The sequence below is a fragment of the Podarcis tiliguerta genome, assembly GCF_965153285.1.
Source record: "Podarcis tiliguerta genome assembly, chromosome: 5".
Classification (NCBI taxonomy): domain Eukaryota; kingdom Metazoa; phylum Chordata; class Lepidosauria; order Squamata; family Lacertidae; genus Podarcis; species Podarcis tiliguerta.
Window position 1 is genome coordinate 65304552 of NC_139538.1, and position 22926 is coordinate 65327477.

General features: G+C 39.5%; 1 protein-coding gene across 24 annotated transcripts in view; it reads right to left on the reverse strand.

Moving 5' to 3' along the window:
* PCDH15 (protocadherin related 15) overlaps positions 1-22926 on the reverse strand; it is a 609044-nt gene that overhangs the window by 328950 nt on the left and 257168 nt on the right. Inside the window, exon 1 of one of the 24 annotated variants that reach the window (XM_083441367.1) lies at positions 15373-15693. The exons of 18 other annotated variants lie outside the window; for them this stretch is intronic. The gene's annotated coding sequence lies outside the window, so the exon portion shown is untranslated. 5 more of the 24 variants (XM_083441365.1, XM_083441360.1, XM_083441354.1 and 2 more) reach the window with 5 other exon arrangements.

A 22926-nucleotide genomic window follows, 5' to 3' on the forward strand; every position in this document is an offset into this window, starting at 1 on the left:
CACATATTTTCGCAGGGAAAGTATTCCAAAGATGAGGGTCACCACAGACAATATCATTTCCCTGATATCTGTCAATCTAACAACTGTCACTGGCAGACCAGTGATCTACCCTCCAGTGCCAATCTCAAAGGCTGGGTAGGTTTCGTGGGTGTAGACAGTCCTTCAGATAACCTGGCTGCAAACCACTTAGTACAACAAAGGTCATTACTAGCACCATGAATTGACTTAGGAGAGGAAAACCAGTACCAGCACATGGACCTAGCTCTAAGCCAAGAAGGAGTGCAGTAGCCAGCTCTAGTATTAGCTCTCGGTTTTAATCTGACTGGCACTGGTGCAAGAACTTCCATAGGGTCTATTTGGAAACTCCAACTCACAACCCCAGTGCAAGTGCCAACATTTGCATGTCTTCCCACCCTCTGGGGACTGAGAAACAGGCAACTCCCCATTCAAAGAATTAAGCATGTGCACAAATGCTTGTGGGCAAATTTTATGCTCATGTATTTCAGTTATTACCTGTAGCTAAAACAGAAACTAAGTTTTGTTTACCTTTTAAACAACTGTCTTATCAGTTGATCACTGCCTTGTTAATTGGTTTCAGGTAATTGTCACTTTCTGCTCAGTTTGCATTTCATTTCCCTCTGACCTCACTCCTCTACATCCCCACTGAGTGCACATTCTTGTCATTTAGGATTAGAATCCATGCCTCTTATGCAGTGGATTGTGGTCCACAAAAGCTGATGCCTTCAGCATGCTGCAAAGGCTCTTTGTTGTGTTTGCTACGAGAGAGAAACATGACTGCACTTCTGGAAAATGTCTTTCCTCATCTCAAAAATTCATCCTGAACAAACTGGGAGCGTACACAACAAACATAAATGAAGTCTCACTTTGGAAGTTCAAGTTGACGGAGTGTCCTATTCTCAATAGATCAACAAACACACACAGGGAACAACTGCATAGCCACTCATCATATACCATTCTACAACTACAGTGACTCAAAAGCAAATACATTCTTATATTTATCTCAATTAATGTTAACCTCTTATGATGGATAACAGCTTGTTGACTTCCTATTGCCTGCTCAAAAATAATTCTAAATGCACCACAATAAGAGGGATAGAAACAAGGTTGTTGCCACAGTGCAAGGCAGAGAGGGAGAAAGGAACAGGCAAAGAAACAGATTTCCGAAGAGAAGACAATTCTGATCAAATATTTCCATGTCCTAATCCAACTAAGCTCCTTCCAAAGATCTGAACTGCTGGGTAGCTCTTTACCCAATGCCCACTGGATTGTGTCCAGCTGTGAATTCAGAAGCTTGTTTGTGATTTTTCAAACGTAGAACCACAGTCAGAAGCTTGAGTGTAGGAGTAGCTACAGACAATAGAGGAAATATATATATATATATATATATATATATATATATATATATATATATATATTTGTCCAATATCATGGAGAGCAGAGTCTCTTCTCAAACATCTCCATGGTCTATTCTGTTCAGTCACTAAAGTTTCTTAGAGGGCTGGCAACATCATCCAGCACCCTCAGCCAGCTGCCAAAGACCACACATTCAGGCAGGGCCCACCAGTGCTTCTGTTTGGCTCTCCCACCTGCTCGGTCTCTTGGCTGTGGGATTATAGTGGCAGCAGCTAAGAAGCCACTCATCATTTTTAATTTTTCCGCAATGCCCCAGAACATCTAGAAATTCTAGAGCACTGCAGGAAAATACAGGGGGGGGGGGTGGCAAGCAGTCAGGAAGCCTAGAGAATGACCTGGTGGGTAGACATCTGTATGGAACCTAACCACAGGGCACTTTCATGGGTGGTCTTCTAAGCTAGCCTTAACTTATCATGATGGTTGTTATTGGAACTGAGGCTGGAAATGCCCTGAAAATGAAAATGTACCTGCCTTCTCACCTAGAAACCATGATGAAAGTGCATTATATTATCTTTTGCATTCTTTGTACACAGTCAAACACAAGAATTATCCTACCTTCCAAAAATTACTGAGTTCTGTAATTAATGGGCAACTGATTCAAGACAAATTTGGAGAAGAAACCATGGTTTTTCAGGGCGAAAAAGAAGAGGCAGTTCTGCCCAATAAACTATAAAAACAAGCAAGCCAAATAAACCCCGAGTACTATGAGATCAAAGAGCTCTTTTCTTGCTCCTCTTGTGTAGCTTCAGCTGGATGTGCCAGTGAATAACAAATCTGTGATCTTTGAAATGCCACAAACTCAAAATAAATTAATTTTTACCCAGGAATATCTGAAACAGTCTTTGGTTTTTAAGCTTTCTGTAACAGTCAAAAAAAAAAATTCTTTTAAATCCAAGTGTCACTCAGCCATGCTAACCTTGATCTAATCTAAGCTTTCCCACTTCTACTGCTTGAAAAGCAAGATTGAGCCAGACCTTTGAACCTCAGTAGAATCGGTCAGCCTAACTCTAATAGCCGCATCAAGCCAGAGAGGATAAAGAAGAATGGATACATTCAATGTATCATTGAAAGGGAGGACATGAGAGTTTCAACCACGTTCATACAGAAAACGGTTAAAATGTTGTAAATGAACAGAGGCAGCAACTTATCCTTACTAGTAATTTCTCCACACACATCTCTGACCATCAGTGAAAGGTTTTTTGACACAAGTGCTTACAAATTAGAAAGAAAAGAGGCAGATGCAGTGGGGGGGGGGGGCTACAAAAAAATCCAGGTACTGTATTTTCCCAATGAAAATCACTGTTGCCCCCTTGCTTCTTCCCAACAGATGGGCCTACCAAGCAAGAAAGAGGCCCACCTGAGACTGTCCTCACGTGAGCTGTGTTTTGACTATCCCCTCATAAATTAAACAGTTGCACAATCTTTCAAACATATTTTTCCCTGATCACTGTGGCCTGTTTAGCCTTTATATGTGTGTTAAAGGGCAGGAGAGGATATATTAATTGCAACATAATGTGCCAGTGATTCACGCTATACATAAACACAAATCAGAGAGACTTAACTAACACAAGGAAAATGCTATTTACATTGTGGTATTATTCATTCCATATAGAATTTCAAGACCTGGGCTTTAGGCAGCTTCATGAAACAACAACAGATTGCTATATTATTTACACTGATTGTATTTCTACTCCCACGGAGAAGCGCTCATGGGAGTTTCTGTCTACAGTTGGCCAGTCTTGTGTACAACCGGAGTGGTGGTGGGCACCATTTTCTCTTCTGCCTTAAGCACCAGAAAATATGTCAACAGTCATGTAAATCAGGTAAACACTGAGTTACAGCCTTTTATTTCATTGAAATAAATATATAGTTATATTTATTTCATTTAGTTTACCATAATTTAAACACCACCTTTCCACCAAATGGTGTCCAAGGCAGCTAACAGGGATCAATACAAAACAATAACCAACAACATCATAAAAATAGAGCACATAAGACACATGCAATAAAATCCCGGTCAATTAAAATAGATTACTACACTCACTGTGTCAATAAAACAAGTCAACCTGGAAGGCCAAACACCTGTCTCAGGAAGCTGTCTTCTGCTTAATTACACCATAGGTGCATCAGGCTCAGTACTATCTACATTGACTCAGAGTGAGTCTCCAGGGCGTCAGGTGGGAATCTCTCCCAGCCCTACCTGGAGATGCCAGGGATTGAACCTGGAACATTCTGCGTACAGGACAGGTGTTCTGTTGTCAACAGAAGGTAACCAGAAAAGGGGCAAACCAGACTTCCCCTGGCAAGGAGTTCCAGATCTTCAGATCCCATCAAATGTTCCTCTGATGTTTGTTGAACACCACAGAGAGCCTCTCCCACAGACATAAAAGCCCAGGCAGACTTGTATAGAAGAAGGCTATATTTTAGGTAGTCTGGCCCCAAGATGTTTAGGGCTTTATAGGCCATAGCCAGGGCCATGATGCTCCTCGAAGGGGGTATGGAAACTTCACTGGTTCAGCATTCTACAGCCAGACTGCTAATCAATAGATATGAGAAAGCACATACTGTACAAACTTTTGATGTACAAAATGCAGCCTTTTGTAGAGCATGTTACAGTAGCTGAAATGAGATGCAGCTAAAGTCCACTTTATATGTTTCTCCCATGAAAAGGGAAAGTGAATAGAGACTATACTCTTGGCCCTGTTCTTCTGTCATACGGCAGATATGGGACAGAGGCACCTGGAAAGGTTCGTCAAGCAGGCAACAGAGACCCCTGATGAAAAGGCTGGTGGAGGAAGGAGAGAGAACATTGAAGAATGCCCCCCCCCCTTCTCCCTATGGAGAAAAGGAGTAGAAGTGGGAAGAAGTAGTGAATAGTCAGTGGGGATGGGGACTGTGGGAATCCACTTTGGGCTATAATGGGAAAGTCCCCAATTTGTACCCTTTCTGAACTGCAAATCAAGTACTCTTCAAAATCTGCACTTCTCCAAATTTTCCAGTCAAACAATAGGTACAAAAGTGCTCATATCAGAAGAAAGTTTGCAGAAAATTCATAAAACACCAACATGCATTATATTAGGAAAGACAGCTTGCAAAAAAAATAAAAAATGTGTCTGTTAGGAAAAATTCTCACTAAAATAATGATAAACACTTGTGAGGATTTTTTTTTAAAAAAGCAAAAATTGCTGAAAAATGTGAAGAACTAAGAAGAAACTCAGAAAAACTGAAATTGACAAGATTCATCCATTCCTTGCAGTCAAGCAAAAACAACGGAATCCAGTCCCTCCTGGTCAGGGTAGCCAACAACGGAGTGCTGCACTTGTGGTTTTATAATAACTGAACATTAGGTACATGCATGGCTATGTATGTAGGACATGTGTGTATGTGTTTAAATTGAAAGACTGTGACTGCCTGCCTGTCTCATCCTGTCCAAACAACACCTCCATGCAGTGCCAGTCTCACCCACAGTGGCAGCTCAGAAGTACTGCCTGGCTTCCTTCCAGCTAGACAGACACCAGTAGAAGACAGCAGGTTGGCAGATGACCAGAGTGGCAGTGATGGTATGCCATGCAGGGGATTGCCGAGTCCTTACATTTCCCTCCATATGCCATGTACACGTACAGAAGAATCACAAATCCATTTGAAGAGTACCACCTCTCATAGAACTACACCAAGTGAGCTGTTTAAACACTCACAGTGGACTTTAAAACTTGCGAGGGAAGGACAGAAACTGCCAGTAATTAGAAGTTTGGCTTAAAGCATGTGACTACTGAGCACAAACATTTTAACTATAATCTTGCCATGAGTAAGCCATACAAATCACAGTGGAGTGGGTTTTTATAAATGTGAAAAGTACAACCTCCCCATTGTGAAGATGATGTGATCAGACTTTAGGGAGAAAATCCAATTAAACTCCAATAGATTAATGTCTATGACATATGGTGTGTGTGTGTGCCTCTGTGTGCATATATGTACACACACACACATGCCTAGCTAGGTATACTGAGTACATCATTTTAAGATCATATTAAGTGCTGCCATTATTAACAATGTATTGTTAAAAACATAAAGGTATTTCCTACAAAACATAAATCTATAGTATTATCTTCAAAAAGAGCAAGGAGAATAGTATTTTTTCCCCCCAAAGGCTGTTTTGCTGGTCAGGTGAAATGAAAATATGAATTAATTTTAGGTCATGAGAAATTAACTTAAAAATGTCCACAGAACATAGTGATCTGCCACCAAACATCTGTTGCACAACGGTGTTTATTGGTTGCCATTTTGTACCAGTTGCACAACCTACAACAGCCTCCACAGTTATATCTTGCATATTATATATACCTTACATATTACATATAAATATAAATCTAGAGAGCAGGAGAAGGGGGAGATAAGCAGTATATCCAGCCTTTTCAGGAATATAGTTGTTGTGTGTGCATGAATTCTCAGGATGTGCAAGTTATGGTTACCTTATGGTTTTGTGAGGTGGCCAAGAGTTCTTTCCCCCACATTTTCGTTTACCATTGTAGTGGGTAATGTGCTATCCAGCATCCTTTGCACCTATATTACCTGCAGAAAGGATGCCCATGGGACCACACACAGGAATTCTTTCACCCAGGTCCCAGAACTGATGTCTGGAGGAAAGCAACATAATCTACTTTAAAAACAAAAACAAAAACTGAGAAAGTAACCATCAGCCAACCTATAAAGCTATAAAGTGACCCAATTTCCACCAACTGCAAGTATGCTTAGATGCAGCACTAACTCACATCTAAAAGTAAATTCCAATACCCTGATTTCGCTATATTCACTTGTATGAAATGCATGAAAGTTGACACTGGTGCAACTACTGTATATGATTCTTCAAGATGACAAAATGGAACTAGTTGGGTAGGGGAACCTTTATCCAGCCCCTCAAGGGTTTATTGTGCCTTTATTGTAATCCCCCTCATTACTTTAATTGACTGCTTACATGGGTCCATTATGTCTAAAAAGAAATCGGTGGTCCCCCAAGCGCCTACACATTTGTCCATTTACTAATTCAAAAGGGGATAATTATTAAATTTACAGACCCAGGGTCCCAGGGGTTGCATTTTGGAAGGCAACATTGTGAACTGTAGTTCTCACCCCACCCACTTTTACACATTGACCACATCTACTTTTACATTCTCCCCAACCCTGGTTAAAGGTCGGCCATAGAACAGTGCCGTCTTCAGCCTAAAAAAAAACATTTAAAAAGCCATCCCTGGTCTAGTGGCAAACAGGTACAGAACCAAGCCAAAGTGGCAAGACTTGTGAAATAGCAGAGAAGTCGCTAAGTACTTTTCTCCATTTGATGCAGTCAAATCACCTGGAAACCACATATAAAAGAAAAATGACTATCAGAAGCATTTCAGTAATATAGCGGTGCAGAAAGGGTTAAGCATATCATACCTTGCCACTTCTCTCCTCCAAACTGCCTCTCTCTGTCATTCATCACTTTACAATGGTGAAATGGTGGCAGGGATTCCCAGACTTATGTTTGCTATATATTAGCTTCTTTGTATAGGGAAATGAATGTCCATTTCATTCTAGTTCAATATGTGGAAGTCAATGTAGGTATCAATTTCCCAGTGTATTTCCCAGTACACAGTAAACTTAACAGGCCCTAACCAATAGGTAAGCTGAAGCCACTATGCTTCTTTTTCAGCCTTTGGAAGGTCTTGTCTCTTTGATTAGATGCTGTTCATCCAATTAGTAAGTGAATAAAAGTGTTTAACTTAGAAGGCCACTAAGAATAATTTTAGTATGTGCAACAGCTAGCTGACTGTTTGAATATAAGCCCCAAAAGCGATTCTAATCTTCAGCACTTCTTCAACATCAAAAGATACTGAAAAATAAATGTGTTATTAGCAAAGTCTACTAAAAGCTAAAACTATAGGTCACTAAGTAAATGTAAATATAAGTGAGCATTCAAATTCAATACAGGACTGATTTGTGTAAGGGTGATATTTCATCTGATAAATAGCATGTGACTTACACTTTGTTCCCCTTTTTTACAATCTTCGTAAGACAAAACATGTGGAGGTTTTTTAACATCACAAACTCCAGATCTAAGAACACTGTAAAAACCAGCACATCCCACCCTTTAAGTCTTATAAAATCACAGGCTTTCAGGGGAGAAACATGGTAGACTGAATGTCTTTTGTCATCAGGCTGCTGGTGGAGATAATGATGTGGAGACTGATGATACCCAGGCATAAATCTTGGCCAGGCATAGGCAAACTCGGCCCTCCAGATGTTTTGGGACTACAACTCCCACCATCCCTGACAACTGGTCCTGTTAGCTAGGGAGGATGGGAGTTGTAGTCCCAAAACATCTGGAGGGCCGAGTCTGCCTATGCCTGATCTTGGCTATCGAAATCACTCTGGAGATAAGTGAACAGAGAATTAACCTCTGATGCTCCGAAAAAGCCATATTCTACATCTGAAGACTGAGAAGCTGATGTGGGTGAATGACGCATGAGCAGAAGCATCAACATTTTGCCCAAAAGCCACATAAGAGCCCTGTTGGGAGTTCTGAGTGCTAAGAATTTTTATCTTCTTCATTTTTAATTCTCTGTTTTCTCAATAAAAGTGTTGCTTGGAAATTGAAAGTAACTTTGCCACTTCATTTTTCCTCCATAGGAAAGGAATGTGATTTGAAAAGAGAATGATGTGAAGATCTTAAAGTGGAGATGGGTGATAAAGTGATAGGAATTGTTAATAAGATCAAGAACATTCAGAAAGACAAGTATATTGCTGGGCATTCCACTGACTGTTGGCACCCTTCGACAAATGTTTGATGAGCAAATAAAACTGATTAGATCCAAGACTGATGAAATGGAGAATGAAAGCAGACCAGAGAAGAATGAAATGGAAAGTGGGATCAAAGAGAATGCAGAGACTACGGAGAATAATATAGATAAATGATTGCCAGAACAGGAGGGTGAAATGGTTGAGCTAATAACAATAATTAGAGAACCCCTTTTGGACTGAAAAGAAAAATGAATTAATCTTAAACATTCGGGTTGCAAGATTGGGGAAATATTGCCTAACAGAAAGTAGATCATCTGGATGTCATTCTACAGTAAATTATTTCTCTGTGTAAGAGACGGATATTCTGCTTTTTTCTGTATATTTTTTGTCTTCCTTTGTGTCCTCTGCTCTGGTCCATTTTGGGGTCAAAGGATTACAACCACATGAAGGTGGTGAATGGTTGGTGGAAGGACCTTGAGTGAGACACAGGGAAGGAAAGTCCTCTCAGGGTGAGAGACTGGGAGAAGAAAGGAATGCTCCCAGGTGAGAGCTGGGAGGGTCCACCACCTTCTATGTGAGACAAGAGTTAAGAGCTACCTTTGAGAGAGGAGTCTGTATTTTTTCTTTTCTTTCTGTTTTTGTGCTTTATTTAGATTGCATTTTTTTATCTTATGAAAAAGCTTGAATTTTTTAAAAAAGTCATAAAATAATATTGCAATTAATTCACCCATGTATTATTTACAAAACCTTTGTAAATTTGTGAATTTACCTTTTCTACTACCAACCCCAAGATTTCTTTTCCTGGCGATTTCAGCCACTTTAGAGTACATCATGTGGACTATGTGAGTGCATATCATTTTGCACTTAATTTGAAACTCATCTGTTCATATTTCAAGGAGATATTATTCTGTAGCCATTAACATATTTATATCAGCTGTTATCATAAATGTTTTTTGTTAAAAAAGTACACAGGAAATAAATACTGAAAAACAAATGTATCAGATCTCCATGCTTTTATCATTATTCCAGGCATCTTTAGTGAGGGTTATGTTTTACTTCCATTGAGCTCTTAGTTGATATGATCTCATCAAGTTTTGACTGTAATAGCAAATAATTGTATGGCTAAAAATGTAACACCCCGCACTAGCACACCAAATGTGAAATGTAAAGTAAGTAATAGACTTGCATCCTGAATGTTAAAATAAAATTAAAGGAGACTCTTCTCAGACAAACAAATTGTGCTTCCATACGGATTCAGTGATCCAGAATCAGAGAAGTGTCACTCTGGCTCCTTTCTAAAACAACAGGGAAAGCATTCATTAGGAGGACTTGCTATTAGAATGATGCACTTCATTAAGTACATGGCTGTCTTCCTTTACACAGGAAGCTGTTATTAATTCTACTGGCCATGCTCAAGCTTTCCTTTCACTGAATACAGAAATGAAAGAAACTTCTAAATAATAGAAATCACACATCTCTCAGCAATAGAACATTCATATCCAGTGGGAAGTTACTTCTAATTCACAATTCAATTCCGAGTGTGTTTCTTTCATCCTGAGCAAACACTATTCTGCCTAGCCCTACTCACCACCTTAACTTAAGAGATTATCCTTTCAACAACTCAAAAGACTGCCAGAAGGATTCGTTCAGAAGACAAGAAGCAAATTTATTTTAGAATGTGCTAGAATGGCAACTTATAGGGTGTATTTTTCATCCCACGAAGGAAGAACATGGAAGCCATAACGTTCAAATGAACTGCAGCCATCAGCAAAAGCCCATTGCAGTGGGTTTCCCAATGAATTTATCTCTAGGTGTCTTTTCTTACTACATTTGCTGAATGATTATGTTTCCTACGTGATACATTGGTGTTAGTGAAGAAAATGGAACTCGGGGAAATGCAGTTTCAATAACAAATGAAGTATACAACAAAGGGGTTATATACTACTGAGGCCAAGTCATACAACTTCTTTAAGTGTGGGTAGCCATATAAAAGGCCTGTGCATGCTACCCTTTTCAATCCTGAGGGAATAGCTATGGCAACATCCACACAGAATTTGGGTTTTGGGTTGTCACTACAAATGCTCAAAAAGCACCATTCAATGTGCCATGCAATAAGTAAATAAATAAATAAATCAGAATCTTCCACTAACCAGCAAACACATACAAATATCTCACAATGAAGCTGCTTGAAGCCCTCCTAAGCACCACAGGCTAAAGCCCCTTATAGATGCAAGTTTGCCATTCATCTTGGACTGCTTACGTTCACACTATCTTATTTATTTATGTATTCGTTTCAATCCTGGCCTGGAGCTGAAAGTGCCATACAAAGTTCTTCCCTGCTCTTAAAACAACTATGTGATGTAGAGCTAGGTTGACAGACAGTGACCAGTGCAAGATCAGCTAGTGAGCTTCATGATGGAGTAGGGATTTGAAAGCAGCTCTCATTAATCCCAGTCCAATGCTCTATACACCACACTGATTCTACTGCTAAATGCAACTTCAGCAGGTCCAACCTCTTGAACCTCTGTACAAGCAAGGGGTGCTCCATTCATTTCAAAGTCAGGGAGTCCAGTGAGGAGGGCAGTCTGTGATTGTGCTGAGCATTATGTGAACATCGGAGCCAAGAGGGCTCTGGATTCTGGCCAAGGGATCATTTGCCCACAGAAGGTTGAGATAATTAAAAACATCATTATCTTGTGCAATCAGTAGCCAAGATTAACAATATACAAGTTACGAACTGGAGCAAACTTCAAATAGGGAACAATTTGTTTCCGAAGTTACTAAACACAACCACAATGCAAATGGATAATAAAATAATTAGATCAGCCAAGCTAGTAAAGTTGTTACAGCACTGGCTAAATGATTTATGTTAATTTAAAACCCGCTGGAACAATCATATACTTGAATAACTATGAACAGATGGAAATCAATAAATGATACTGCCTGTAGACACTAAGGCATTAGTTTTCTCTAGATAATATTATTAGATAATGAGGTCTTTTAAAAGCAAATGTGCATACATCAAGTTATTTCAAGATTAAAGTTTAGTTTTATAAAATTTTGACACATGAAGAATTTCTACAGCTTGCTAAACACAATAAACCAATTCACAGTGGAGTTTTTGTAACTTTTAAAGAGCCCGTTCATATATTAGCTTCGCCACTCTGTTGCACATTAAGTTGTGCTACTTAGCTGAGCAATGTAAGAATCTTACAATTCAACTTCCTCAAAAAAGATTTCTCAGTAAGGAGTACTCTGGGCACACAGAAGTAGATAGGTTCCTTTGTCTGATATTACACAACTCTTGTGAGTAGATCCACTCATTGAGAAGATAAACGTATAAAAGGGTTAGCAACATTTAACACATCAATAGACTCCTCAGAGGGGAATTATTGCAAACTTTCTGAAATTTTCAGCTCAAAGGAAAATTGTGTAGCAGAATTCACATCACTGTAAGAATCTGTCCTTAGGATTCTCAAAGTCTGGATTTTATTGTGGAACTAGCATTGCTCATGCATTGAAGATTTTTAAAATAAATATTGTGTCCACACAAGCTCACCTTATCAAAATGTCAGCCTACACTTTAATAAAAAACATTTAATTACTGCAGAAAATTTCATAAGTAAAAAAAAATCCATTATACATCTGTAGCCACTAGCAATATGGAAGCTTGCTAGCATGCTGCCATTTTTGTTGACAATTTGTAACATGTATGGTGAAATTTCAGTTGTGGCCTCTAATGTCACACCCTGAATTCCCTTTTTGCAGTACCTGAGTACAACATAGCCAATTTATTTCTGGCAGTCCAACTCAGATGAGCATCCTGATTTCCATCAATTGCCACATGCTGAAGGCATGTTTAAATTTCAACAACCAAGTTAGGAGCAGCTGTTCTCTTCAGAGCTTCACACCATACATGTAGGGTTTGCTTGGGAAACTAATCACAGTATGTACACTGGGCTAATAATTATTGAAAAGCATTTCCATTTTTTTAATGCCCCAAAGCATTTCCATTTTTTTATATTAACATTTTGTGGTTTTTAAATCCTGAACACGGAAAGGAAGTATAGAAAGTCCCCTCCACACACAGCTTACCTTTTTTAAAAAAGCCCTGGGGTGCATGCCCTGAACTAGTTCATAGTACGTAAGTTTCTGGCCCTTGGGAGCAAGGGAACTGTAATCTCTGAGCTTATATTTGCCTCTGGAGGAACAGAAGAGTCATGGAAGTTCCTGCCATTTGGACAGGATGATACAAGGGGATCAGTTAAAAATGTAACTTTACTTCTGCATAGTGAACTTGATTTCCACAGGGAGGCATAATGTATCTTGACTTTTGATCACAATTTGGATGGCAAGAAGAAACTAGCACAAAACGAACACAAGAATGCACCAAAGCAAATGCATTCTTCACCACCCCTTCATTGTTATGCATTGCAAGGAAATACAGCATTGGCAGAAATAATTCAGTGAAGTGTGAATATCTTATTTTAACAATGCAGGATGTGAGGTCTCATCTTGCATGGTGGAGACCTCAATTCCAGTTTTGCTCTCCTTTTTCTACTTGAATTCACAAGATCACTTCACAAGGGTTAGAAAGCAAAGAGCATTCATGGAAAATAATTTTCTCACAGTATCTTGGTAGTGAAACTGGAGTATAGGACAGATTTCGGAAGCAGAAGTGATAACTTTTAGTTATAGGTTTTTAAATAATTATAATGAAGTTTTTTTCCATTTTAGTTGTGAAAACTATTGGTTGAAAAGTGGGATATAAATGTAATAATGCATTAAACACTTAAATTTAAACTGGATCAGAGGTTAACATAACGTTGAGGATATAAATGTGCAGTGAAATAATTAGAAAAATCTTTTTTCTGAGTTTGAATCTGGTTTGTTATAGAAGTGGGAGAAGTGAGAGCTAGGTTAAAGTGTATACACTAGCCTTTGTTATATGATCTTGAGAATGTTTCTTTAAGTATTGTAAGGGGATTCTAATCTATTAGTGATTCGGGTTACAGAATCAAGAGGTAGCATTTATTCATGATTACTTAATTGTGAATAAAAACTGCTAGTTCTGCAACTGCCTCTTTAGGCACAGATGGGCAAATTAGGTCTAGGATAGCTTGAATCTGTATTGTGATGTTGCAGAAAGTGTGAAATCATGAATGCATTGGACTACTGGTAACATACTAAACTTTAAGTACTCACACATATTCCTTCCTAAACTATGGATATATTTGTTCGACAATAAAATTGTTTTTAAGCTACCACAGGAATGTTTGTAACTTTTGCTGCAACAAACTAACATGTCTATCCATCTAGAGCAGGCATCCCCAAACTTGGCCCTCCAGCTGTTTTGGGACTACAATTCCCATCATCCCTGACCACTGGTCCTGTTAGCTAGGGATGATAGTAATTGTAGTCCCAAAACATCTGGAGGGCTGAGTTTGGGGGTGCCTGATCTAGAGTTTGCTCCTAAACTCTTCTCATGTGGTCGGATCTGCTCACCTGTTGGCACTTGGCTCTAACACTTCAAACTGACGGATCAAGGTATCCTTTATTGTATAGTTCACAAACTTCATTGCTTGATCCTGACTTACTAATTCAGCACTGAACAGTACCTAATATTTGCAACAAACATACCAGAGACACACATGGGTAAATCAATAATCCAATATGAAAAAAAACACTTTTCAAAGATTATTAAGAACTTCAGTGCCACTATTTTTACAGGCGACTGCTCCCCTGGCAAAGCTATTGCACCTGAGCTAAGATGACATGAGATGACAATGCAATTATTCCAACCAGTGATTTAAGACAAGTAGATAACTATAAAGCACAGAGGAAATTCCATAGTTTGCTACAGCCTGCACGCTTACCATTCAAGGATAACTGGTGAGGCAAAGTGATTGAAGCTAACATTCCAGCCCTAAGCACATCACTGCATCAGCAAAGAGAGAGGTGCTTTGTCTTTAAGCCGAACAGTACGCTGTCTAAACTGCACTCTTATTTCATAGGGCTCTGACTCCAACCTAGGTAGATTATATTGCTGAAACAAGAGTAACACCACAACCGGATAGAAGCATCAAATAACACTTTATCAGCTATAAGGCAACCCTTTCAAACATGAGAGAGAGAGAACCCATAATTGGACTAGAGTAACTGGAAGTAGCATAGAAAGTTGGGGTTTTCCGCTATAACCGTTAGGCTAGCCACAGCACAGTTAATGCTGAAAATGCTCCCTAGTGTGTAAATTAATTGTTCTTTTGTTATCAGAAGAAGCATCAACTTCACCTCCTGCCAAATTCACTTACCAGCTCTAACAATTAGCTGTCTGTGAGAATCAGAAAAGTATGGTTGCAGACTTAAACTTGCAAGATCTATCTTCTAAGAATGACCCAATTAGTCGTGTCTTATATCTCTTAATAATAACAAACAAAAATAGCAACAGTGATTGTCAGAATAATGTGGATATCTGTTAAGCACACGGAATTTCACACCATAGCTGGACACATTTTGGGGTGTATATAAAGTAAAACTATGCACATGTTTAGGAAATTGTATGCTGACTTTCCACAAGTAAAACACACTAACTCTGCAAAGAAGTTATTACTTCAGCTATTTTGTATTCATGCAAAGGGCTTATTGCTGCAATGAATAAACCAACCTCATATATTTTCTCTGAACAGCTTTCCAATTAACTTAATATATGGATCAAATGGTGCCTCATTAGACAACAAGTAAAATGCAGCCCCTTCTTTCTGGATAACAGCCCTCTCAACTATTTTCATCAGACAAAAAACAAAACACAGAACAGCCAAATCCATAATTAAGGTAACTTGCTTTCAACACCACACTAGAAAATTGCAAGCATATACTGACTTACACTGCAATTGTGAACAGACAAGAATTTTAAGAAGCAAAACACAACAAGTAAAAGCAGGCATGCTACAGAAGTTAATATGCAGAAGACAGGGTGAGAGAAGCTACTGAACATCTAAAATAAATGGTTAGTAGTACCACTTCATTACTGCCGGCTTCCAGCTATAAACCTCAAAGCAGATGATTCATAAGCTAGATACATTACTTCGCTCTTTGAGAGAATCTCCACTCTTCAGGTAGTTTACCATCAATGCCAGTTTAAAGTGGGGAAAAACAACTTACTGAATAGCTGAAAGTTTCATGCTTAGCCAACGCTGGGTTGTGCATTAAGTTTCTGTTCCTGCTAAGCCTGTTTACAGTGAGTGTCTCGCACATAAGAACGAGGTTTCCTTTTTCTCTTTTCAAGGTAAACAAGGTGAAGTGAAGAACCGCAGCAATCTCTTTGCATGAGAAACATTCATCACAATCATAGCCTGAACAACAGCGAACATTTTTCTGGGGGGGAAAGAATACCTTCTCATATCAGAAAGCCACAAAAAACATTTTCCACGTTCTGCTATGCACTCCAGCCGCTTTAGTCATCACAAGTAACTAGCCATACACTCCAAGCAGGAATTTGTGTGCCCTCTATCTGCAGCTATTAGCTCAGCACACTGATTCACTGGCATTAAAGCAATAGCAATTAGCTGTCCTGCTCTCAGCAGCTACTGGAGAGACAGACAAACACACACACACACACACACAGAGAGAGAGAGAGAGAGAGAGAGAGAGAGAGAGAGAGAGAGCACGAGCTGTGGGGTAAACTATACAGTGACCACTGAGCTCTCACCAGCAATTAGTAGCAGGTGCTGCAGCCCTAAGACAAATTGATATCCCACTGATAATCAGGGCTAGCTCCTTGAATATACTGTGTGTCCAATCAACCTTTGCCAGGGGCTCTTTGTTTGCTTTTCCCACTTCATTAGCAACAAAGGAGTACAGCAGCTTACGTTCATTTACAATGTATCATTTGACCAGAAAGGAATAATCTGTTTAAAGCCTCTCAGCACTAGAGGAGTGGATACTTAAGTCCACTTTATGTTTAATCTATTAGGTAAACAAATAAAGAGGAGTAAAAGATATTGCCCTTTTTGCTTTTTCTAAACTAGCAGTGAAAATATTTTTGCCTAAAAATCTTAATTAGTAATTTTCATCAATGCATTTTATATACAGTGGTACTTCAGGTTAGAGACACTTCAGGTTACAGACTCCGCTAACCCATAAATAGTACCTCAGGTTAAGAACTTTGCTTCAGGATGAGAACAAAAATTGCACTGTGGTGGCGCAGCGGCACCAGCAGGAAGCCCCATTAGCTAAAGTTGTACCTCAGGTTAAGAACAGTTTCAGGTTAAGTATGGACCTCCAGAATGAATTAAGTTCTTAACCTGAGGTACCACTGTATATGCATCCAGAATGCACATCCATTTTCGATTTAAGGAACCTTCCTGTAATACTCTTCAGCATTGTGTGGTTATAAGATCATACAGTGGCCAGACTAGATTACACATTCGCTAATTGCTTCCCTATGCCTATTTGAGAAAAAAATTGAGTTGCCTTCACTTTCTGCTGCCTCCCAAAGCCACCAGGAATCCTTGATCCTTGGGAAGGGAGTATGAAATTTTAATTGGAGAATCTAGTGAACATACTAGGGGCTGCATCCCTGCTTACTCTACTCACCACCCCCTCTTTGCCCACACAAATGAACTACCATGAGCTTCCCTTCACACCCCGTGCAACTACTAAGCTCACTGTTCATCTCCCCAACCAGACTTCTTTCTTCTATCCTGCACCCCCATTTTCACCTTCTCCCCATGGCCATGACTCTGTCACTCGCATGGGCACAAACCATGATAACCACTTGCATCTTTACAGACCCACACAATGCAACCAAGCAGCACCCCTTTCACCTTCTGCCCAGTTATGGAGTCACTGTCCTCTCCTATTATTTAGACCTTTTCGTGTCTCTGCTTTCATCTTCAACCCCATTCCCTATGTCCCCTTGGCCACGTCCATTTTCACCTCCACTCCCTTTTCCCCTCCACCTTCCTCCTTACTTTTCTCAACTCTACCTTGCGCACAGATCACCCCCATTTCCACGCCTTCTTCTCTCTCCTATTATGCAATCACCTCATGCTGATCTATATTGCTGTACCTTTGAGATTAATGGAATCTGAGGAGCATTTTGGTTTCAAAATGCCACTTTGTCATATTATTATTGAAGCTAAGTTTGGACAACTGACTTAAAACACACAGATACGATACTAAGACCACCTTACAGTGATCCTACGTTTCTGCCATGCCCTCACATTCATTTTCAGTACAATACAGCTAAAATAAAGCTGTATACATTTGTGATTAGGCCATTTTCCAATATATATTTAAGACTAATAACATCACATCCCCTTGCCTTTCCTGTGAACAAGACTGGAGTCAGTCTTCAGAGAGAACAGAAATTGGAACAACAGAGGCAACATCACCAATGGTACGCACACTCATTTCTTTTGTCCCATTGCTGTGTGTGGAGAAACAGGTTTCCAGGGTTTTGAAGTCTACATGGCACAGTCAACAAATGCCCATTCTCTAATACCCTTTTTCAACTCTCTGAAATAACTGTAATCTGCCTCTAGTCCTTGGAGCATTTAGCAGTGTCTTATTTTGTTGGAAAAGTAGGGATATAGGAATGATATACTGTATAATTTGGAACCCCACAAGTCTTAGTGCACATCTTAACATACTTGTGTAGAACCAAATGGTGAAAATGTTCCAGAAGGCCTATATCTTGACAGTCAATATAACCCCAGGACTAATGGTTAGCTACTGCAAGAATGAACTCACATATGTTTATTTACCTGCTTTGATATATGTTAATTGGCTTGCTTTGATGCTATGTTTATCTGTGGGCTTGGGAGGCTCAGCTAGTCAGGAGAGAGAAGGTGTCTCACACTGGTTGGCTGCCAGCTACTTCCTTATTGGGGTGATGGATGAGACCTGGAAAGTGGCCTCCAAGCAAGGGGTGAACAAAATGGGCTACTGATGCCAGCTTACACAGCTTGCTTCCATATAAGTAATTGCTATTTGTTTCCTGGGTTCGGACAAGTCATGATGACTGCTTAGTGCTTCAGTATCTGTCCCAAGTCTATAAAGGCAGCAGGGCTCTGATGGCTGTGTTGTAAGTTTACACCTTTCTTTAATAAAGCACTAGAACTGGCCATTCTATCATTTTCGACATCTTCTTCGGTACCCCTGCACCAAACCACTTGGGCCTACAGATCAGGACCAGATTCTAGGCTGTGTCCCCCATTCAGTGTGATTTCATGCAACTTCATAAAAGCCAAGTAAGTTTATTAAGATTAGACTGAGTAGAACAGAAGAGGGAATAGCCGCTCACTCTCTCACACACATTTTGGGTAGATATACAGTTATAATGCTACTATTGAATACAAACTACAAATCATACTTTCACCAGCTCTTAGAGAATGCAACTTGGGAAATGATGTCAAAATAATGAGGAAGGCTGTATGTTTTCAGGTATTTTCAAAATAAAATTGATCCTTTAACTATAGCCTGCTGATTTGACTCTTGGTAAGTAAGCAGTAACCAAATAACTCCAATTTTGAATATGCAATTCTATTTTAATGGAACTGACCTTTCCCCTAAGATGGTGTCCAGTTTGTGTTGAATTTATTCCATGCTGCTAGCAAGTATTGTAGAGCTCCCTAATTAATTGCCTGGTGCCTCTCCCAGACTTTATGATGGATGAGAAAGACAGGGGCTCTCGCTATAGCATATGTATTGGACTTTTGATATTTAAAATTTCTCCATTTTGCCTGACCTCTAAACTTCAAGTCAGTGGAACAGTTCACACACTCACCAAAATGGTAATTCTCAATGCATGGTGGGACATGATGGCTATGTGCATTATTACTATTTACAACATTACATGTACCCCATGGTATATGCACCTGAAAAAGGGGGCTTCGCCAGATGACCTGTTTATTAATAATTCTGACTTGCTTATACAAAGGATAGACTATGCTCAGTCTTTATTGAACATTCATTTGATTCATTTTCAGGGTAGTTGTGTGACAAGAAACATTCATCCTGATTTGCTTGTGGGGCATTTATATATCTTCTCCCCAATCATTCCTTCATCCCACACTTTTCAGTGCATTTGCCCGTCACTTTCCTAACTGCTAAAGGTATGTTGTTGTTTTAAGTGGATTTGTTATAATAAGTATTTGTATTTTGTATTTATTGAACTAAGGTAGCTTTTTCTGGCTAGCAGGCCAGAAAAATCACCTGATGTCAGGACTTCAAAGTGCATCACTGGACCGCTTTCAGAGGCTGTTTTAAAACCCATTTGCAAGCAGCACCAAGCTGCTCTTGTAACATCCAAAACTGCAGGTTTAAAGAGCAGCATGGGGCTGTTTGTAGCAGGATATTAAGACAAAGCACTGAGCTTTGGCTACATGTCCTTGTTCTCAGCAGGGAACAACCAACTGAGCAGGATTTAACCCCTGCTCATCAGCTGATGAGATAATGCAGCTAAAGCAGAACCAAACTCTGGCACTGTGCCTATCAGCTGATGTCACCTCCTTCCATTTGGCAAGTTTAATTTTTCTTAATGGTATTTCGGCCTGAGATTGGCCTATGAGTTCCCCACCCCACCACTTGGGTTACCTAAATTTCTGGTATGCTCTTGAATTCCTTCCACAAAATATTGAGTGTCTGGAAGCACCCTGGCTCCAACAACAATCTGTCCATAGTGGAGAGAATACAAACTGGGTTGGCCTGTTATTTGTTTAAGTCTCCCACAAATAACGCAATGAAACAAACCCGTGACAGAATCCTACGGGAGAACATCACAGATGATGAAGGGCATTAGAGTAGATAACAAAAAGTGGTTGCACTATAGAGCAAAATTGGTGGCAGAACAGAAGCATTCACCCCTGCCATCTTAAGTCAATTTGCATGTTACAAGAGACCAGGCTTGCCAAATCACGGTTGACTTACTCTTCTGCTAGACCTGCTTCTGATGAATATCTATATAAGCCCCGTATTCATAGCCACAGTTCTAAATATATTTGCAAATGCAAGTGAATTTACTTTTGTGAACTTTGTAGCTATTCTATTTAGTTGTTTGATGTTTACTTCCCAAACATGTATCAAATCATATCATTTTTCCCCCCCAAATTTAAGGCCACTTTGTATATTAATTTTAAATCATTTTTTTCCTGGACAGGCTCTCAGAATCATAGAATTGTATATGTCAGTCCTAAATCTAAAACCGATATCTGCAAAGCATTTATAAAATGCTACAATAAAGATGCCAGATATGGCAATATTAAAGAGTCTCTAATTCTCCCTTATTGTTTTAAAAACACTGTCTGGGGTTAAAGGCACAAAGGAAGGTTGGAGAAATATTAGAGGGGAAAGCAAGGTTACCAAAAAATACCATTATCATGGCGAGCTATTTTTCCCTGTAAAGTTGTGACTGAAGCATCTGTGGCTGTTCTAACAACCCCTTTACCAAAAGATGGTGTAGGGAGTTGGAAACTTTCAAAATATATTTAGTGCAACTATGGAATCTGCGTCCCTCAATATACTAACAGCAATCATCATCATCATCACCACCATCATCATTATGGGCAGGATTCAATTATTAAGTCATGCAAGCAAGTCTTCCACTTGCACAATGGGACTCCCCCCCCCCCACACACAATTGGCTCTGGGGAAGTTGGGAGAACCTACAGGAGAGAAGGAGGGGGATCATTCTACCTGGGAAGTTGGAATAATTGCTAGTCAGGAGAGAGAAGGCATCTCACACTGGCTGGCTGCCAGCTACGCCCTTATTGGGGAGATGGATGAGAGTTGTAAAGTGGCCTCCAAGCCAGGGGTGAGTTATATGGGCTACTGATGCCCTCATGCAATGCCTAACAACAGCAACGTCCTTCTTCTATAAATAGCACAATTCACCTGTTAATTGAAATCCCATTTGTTCTCGCTTTAAAAACTGACAACCACCAGATCTGTATAATTACACACTAGTTGCTCCCCACCCCCAATGTTGATATAAGCACTGCTGGGGATAGAAATGTATTGGGGGGGGGGGCGCAAAACCTTTCCATGGAGTATTGTTAAATACTTCCTGACTTTTCTCACTTTTCCTGCAGTACTGTGAACATTTAATTGCTGTTGCTAGACTTATTTAGGGTTTAGTTTGTGCTGAGTTTTATTCTAGGTTGGTTTAAATTGGTTAGAAGTTCATATTATGTTCATGGAGTTAAGGTGCTGTGAGCCTGAGATGCAGTTATAAATCTCTGAAAGTGGGATGTGTTAGAAAATGCTGACAGACTTATTACAGTAATCCCTGGGGATTCGTAAAAAGGCTACAACATTCCAGTGGGTATACAGATACCAGGAACCGCAAATGCCCTGTTACAATCAGCTCCATGTGGTATGATTCTAAGAACAGCATGGGGTGGGGGATTGGAAAAATAAGCTCTATCTACATAAGGGCATTGCAGAAAAGATGCATATCTGAAGGGACTCTGCTAGCATTACTTCCATTGTTATTGTTGCTGAGTGGCAGGGTGTAAGGAAACTTGATTATAACTCAGAACACAAGGAGCAGGGAAGCAGTAGGACATATTGTTCAGAGCCCTGCAATCAGTCCATCTGTTCACCATGAGGTCTTAATCTAAATCCCATATTCACAAATCCAGGGACAGTAGTAATTGACTATTAAACAAATGGAAGTTTCTGTTGCATTTGCAATTTCATGTTAGCATTTTGCCAGCACAGGTTGGTTTCCCCAACATAAATAGCTGTTTTTTTCTCTACCTTTCAGTGCTTCTAAGAGATTCCGTATACCTACAGGGGGGCCAAACTGCTTCGTTAAACTGGTGCTTTGAATACCAGCATTTTATTAGAATATATCTTGGTTGCTGAAATACAATGACAACTAATTGCATTGGTATGGACAAATTGCTTTTTATAGAACACATCGCTCCCATGCCTTATAAAGTTATAGTGCTCTAAATTGATATGAACAATCATCTACATTTTACATACAGCTGTGAAGAAGATTATAAAAGCTGTTTACGTTCAACCCAATTCATCTGTGCTGGGACCATATGAGTGAGAAACTCTGGCCAGAGACTCTAAAGTTATTTTTGCTGGTCTGCTTTTTGGAATCAGCTACTGCCTGTGGAAACATGCATGGAGGCATTCCATATAATCTAAACCTTATGTCTTATACTAACAGTAAACAGCAGTTTGGTCAAGTGCCAAATCATTAGTTTTCTGTAATTGGTGCTGCTGTTGGTGGGCTGTTTCTGTTCCAGTTCATCTGGCCCTGGCTCTAGTTTGGGCTACTAAAGTGTCAGCAACCTTTTTTGGTGCTCCTGAGCTGATGGGTTCATTTCTATATATAAAAAAATAAGTATCATTACCATTACAATGCTTATTTCAGTATGTGATAAAGACACCACTGATCATGATCACTATGATATTGTACCCTATCCCTACTACAAGACATTTAATTATGCTAGGCAGAAAAGCCTACGAGTGGTATAGGAAAATGATCTATAGCAGGAATGGAAATATGGAAGAAATATGGAGAAATAATGGACTGATCTCAGATCACCACTCAATATTTACGGAGATGCAATATTAAGGGACATACGTTTACATAGACATACAATATGTTTGCTATCTTTACTCCAACAATATCATATAATGTTGCCAGATTCTGTGAGTCTCTTGGAGCTGCTTTAGATATGGAAAATATAAAAG